Source organism: Prosopis cineraria, unplaced genomic scaffold (assembly GCF_029017545.1).
Source record: "Prosopis cineraria cultivar Desert tree isolate PC_DT_omini unplaced genomic scaffold, ASM2901754v1 PC16, whole genome shotgun sequence".
Lineage (NCBI taxonomy): Eukaryota > Viridiplantae > Streptophyta > Magnoliopsida > Fabales > Fabaceae > Prosopis > Prosopis cineraria.
Window position 1 is genome coordinate 508,053 of NW_026555347.1, and position 4,448 is coordinate 512,500.

General features: G+C 44.1%; 1 protein-coding gene across 1 annotated transcript in view; it reads left to right on the forward strand.

Moving 5' to 3' along the window:
* The first annotated feature begins 4,145 nt into the window (after window positions 1-4,145).
* The window catches only part of LOC129294850 (ribosomal protein S4, mitochondrial), a 3,926-nt gene continuing 3,623 nt past the window's right edge, over window positions 4,146-4,448 (forward strand). Inside the window, exon 1 of the mRNA XM_054933341.1 lies at window positions 4,146-4,448. This exon is cut by the window's right edge and continues 3,623 nt beyond it. The gene's annotated coding sequence lies outside the window, so the exon portion shown is untranslated.

Below are 4,448 nucleotides of genomic sequence, written 5' to 3' on the forward strand. Positions count from 1 at the left end.
ATCAAAACAAAACAAGTGAAAAACGCTCTCCATACGGCTTTCTCTTCTATTGCTGATTTCGCTACTTCCATCCTGGGTCTCGTGTGAGTCTTGAAAGGCTTAGTAAGCACAGATTCCCTAGAAATCTTTCCTATAAAGAAAGATTTCCTATCTTCCCCAGAATTCGAATTCTTTCCTTAGCTAATACTGATTGATTCACCGCATCTTCTCGTTCATTACATTCATTAGGTTAGGAGATCTAACCAAGCACTCGAAATGCGACATTGACTAAAGAAAGTAAATAAAAGAAAAAGCCAAACCTTAGAGTTCGCTGCCGGTACAGTGCCTTTTCCTTATGACTTCTAGGCTTTCTCTAAGCAAACTGAACCCACGGAACTGCTTTTCTTGATTCACCCTCGGAGAACGAGAACGGAACTTGCTCTAATCCTTATCGTTTGATCCACATGGAATACCTTCTGCTTTCTTTCCTTCCTTTAGAAAGTCGTTTGAAAGCCGCTAAGTGCACTAGTTTACTTCCCCTATGAGATTGACCTTGCAGGGATCACAGAATCTGCTTCCATATCTTCTCAATCCCATCGCTGAATGCCCTCGCCCGAGGCGTCTATGGGATGTATGCCTCCTCGCATTGGGAGCTTTTGCTTTTCTGTTTGGAGAGAAACCCCCGCTGATTCTCGTTTGTCTTATTCGTATTATTATTCATCCTACTAGTTATATGGTCTACTTGCTGGCCTCTATTGGTTGAAGTACTCTCAATGATGTTCTATTTTCTTTTCGTTGGATGGGGACATTGTTGATGCTTCAGCTGATTGTTGGCGTCTTGCGCGTGCGTCAGTTGATTATGTAGTAGTCATTTTTTGTTTTTGGATTTGAATCATGTTGATTCTTCGATGCGGGTTCATAGTGGACGTTTGCCTAGCTATGTTTCAGATCGTTCAGTCGCCACTGTGGCTCGCTACCCTACTTCATTAAAAAAAAATGGGTATGTGTGATTCCGGGTAGTTTCTCTTTGACAAAGTATTATATGTATATATTAATGTTATGCAGCCCAAAAGTTAAGACATTATATATATGCTGGCGCATAAGATAAAGTTGGTTCTGGGGGCTAATCCGATAAGGTACTTGCTGTCAAGGCGAGGGTTGGTGTGGCGGGAAGGACAGCGCGATGGTTGTTACAGCTGTCAGAATTTGACATAGAATGTGTCACTCCGGGGCAAGTTTTTGCAGATCTACTGGCCCATCAAAAGACCCTATCGAGCTTTCTGAAGAAATTCCTGGTGAGATAGAACAGATTGCAACAGTAGAAGAGGGGCTATGGACCTTATACTTTGATGAATCATCCACAGCCAAGGAAGAAGGTGGTGTAGGAATCGTTTTGAAATCACCAAAAGGAGAGTCAACATCAAAATCCTTAAATTTGAAGTTTCCATGCTCTAATAACAGTTCAGAATATGAGGCCTTAGCGATAGGGTTGTCTATCGCTAAAGAAATGAAGATCAAAAAGTGAAAAGTGGTTGGTGACTCTAATTTGGTGGTTCGCCCACTTAGAGCAGATGGAGCATTCGCACTGATGGAGATTTGCCTAGCACCTTATCAGTCCCTCGCTTCCTTTAATACGTCAATTCCCTACGTGTCCGCCTCTATTTCACTCCTTATGGCATCTGGTTTCAGTGTAAGCTGGATTCCCACGAAAAATGGCAGCGGTAATAATAACAGGGCGAATGGTGACTCCAAGAACCTGGGCCTGGTGAAATCTTGAACGCAGCCCTTCTTCATCTGCGCCTTCAAACTGGTTCCCTTGCGCCTGGTTCCTTCAAAGCAAAGAGTGAATTCGAAAACAGGATTCTTCGCTACAAGTTACCCTTTCCTCGCTTGAGAGCTAAGAAGATGCATCCCTCGTTCAATCCCCTCCTATGCTTCTGCTTTCTTCGTCTATGCCTATGCCTCCAGGGATGGAGGAAATGGACTGATTAAGGTCGCTTTCCTCTCCTTTTATGGAATCGTTGATACAGTCAATGTAGAGTGAACTTCATTTGTCAGACTTTTGAGCCCGGTACCGAAGCAAAGTACTCATCCGAAAAGACGGTTTGATCATGCCCTTAGTCCTCAACCCACGGTTCTCCTATATCTCCTAACTTTCGCTTCAATCAAATAGGCTAATTTCGGTAGACAGCCCTACCTTGAGTTGACTAAGCGGATATTTTACCAGTAGAGAAAATCGGGATAAGAAGAAATAGCCCAAACGGGGTAGACGAACATTTTCACAACTTTAGAGAAGCAAGGTGGGGGGTCAGACTAACCTGCGGGCAGTCCTTACTTTTTTGTAGGCCAACCTAAGACTTGCACCGTGGTAACTCCGAGAACCTAACTTCTCACTTACTCAATCACACCTTCTTTCATCACCTGGAATCCCATCGCTTCTTACGGATCTGCCTTAGAAGGGGGTGACCTGCACCCAAGCCAATGAAGAACGTCAAAGGCATAGCCTCTTACTAAAGAAACCTTTATGAGCAGCTTTCACTCTCATAGCAAAGCAAGAAGCAATGCGTATCATACGTCATTCTAAAGATAAGGAAGGGCTAAAGGTGGGGCAGGTTAAGTTAGGGCATCAGTAGCTTTAACTAAAGAATCCGTCGAAGGGGACACTTAAGCTAAATCCGCAACAGAGCGAGTAGCCAGGTGTGAGTGTTATGGATCTAGCTCTTCACGAGCAGCAGAGCGTCACAAGCAACAAGGCTCTTTTCAGCCTTTCCGAAGGGTCTTTATTAGGTAGTTTTTTTATATATTTTATAGGACTAATCAAGCAATCCATCCCAATTCCCCCTCAGTTTCTACTTATACATACGAATCATAAGTAATATATTGATCTCTATTCTCTCGTCGACAGTAACTATCCCCTTCGATTCCCCTGGCTTCACTTCAGGGACAGTGGTTAGCGTAACGAGTGAATCAGGTGCTTTGCTGTCAGCCATGCAAGTCGTTTCGAGGCAAGCTAGCAGTATCCGAGTGTTCTCTGATCTAAGCTGTAGTCAGCATTTCCTGTCAAGCCTAAAGCCAGCGGCTGGATGAAGGCTTTGTTTTCACTTTTCTTTCAACTCCGCTTGGTGATCGCTCATGGCTAAGATAGGTTGGTCCAGAGCTAGCTAGTGTTCAGAAGTCACTTAAGAGATTGAATATGGGTCCTATTAGAATAGGCTGTAGCCGCAAAGAGATAGAGATTCGCATTCGGGAAGGGAACCAGAGCAGCTGATAAAGGCAGCTGGTGGAGCTGGCCAAGCCCTAGAGATTGAGAGTTTGGTTCGAAGGTGCGAGTTTGATGAGCAGACTGAAAGGAGAGGATTGAAGACGCTTAGTGCTAAGGTTGAGCTCAATTGATTCTTGATTCTATTCTTCCACTGGAATCGACCTCTATTCACTATTCAATAGACAGCTATAGCTATAGAATAGAAAGAGGAGAAGAGCCGATTTCCCCAGTTGACTTAGATGACATCAAGTCCGCCAACTAGCCCCATTCTATTCTATTAGGGCAATGGGTTCAGCTGCTTGCTCAGCTCAAAGCGGAAAGTAAGGGCTCTGGTACTTCCTTTCGACTTCCTGTACGCTATGTGAAGATCTGTCTTTGTCGGCCGTGTGAAGGCAACTCAAAGGCCAAGCGCAGGAACAGAAAGAGGCCAGGGGCCATATCCTGAACACATTCAATGAAATGACCGATCACTACGCCACCTCAGCAGCTGTGGACTCCCAATGGCACCAGCTGAGAGCACCACTTCACCATTTTGTTTTGGCGTACCGTTGCGTGATGGTATCCGCCCAGTTCATCGCGATAAACCACCCCAATAGCAGATTGCCTTGACCCCGAATTGGCTGAAGAGGAAGCCTGTTGTATCCTTTCCACACTGGCATACACTGCAACTCTAATGTTTGATGCTCTTGCATAGCTCAAAAGATCAGCAGCACTGTGCCTTCTCCCTTGACTCGATTTTGAATCTGAAAATTCATCTGCATTGCTATCCCATTGTCCTAAGAGCAAAGATAGACGGTGAACCAAGCCACCTCTTTATTTTAGTTGTGCTGGTATTCGTAAGTCAGCCGGCTACTAGTCAAGGTCTTCCCTTTGAAAGCAGGAGATTTGCCATTCAATCGATTCCAGCTAATATCTTATGATAAGAAAGGAAAGAGCAAAACTCATTCTGCATTGACTCTTTTTTCCACATCTACTAAAAAAAAAGGAGTAGCTTAATAAAAGTGGTAGTTAAATTTGCTGTCTATTTCCGATCAGCTAATTACTGTGAAATCGAATTCTAATTGATGTGGCACCTATCAAAAGTGGAAAATGGGTTTGTGTTCCGTGAGTGAAAGAGATTCGTCTTCCTGAATGGAGTGCGCGGGAAGAGAAAAACCTCAGATAATTGCAGTAGCACTACACAACAATTAAAGTGGCATTCTCCCTT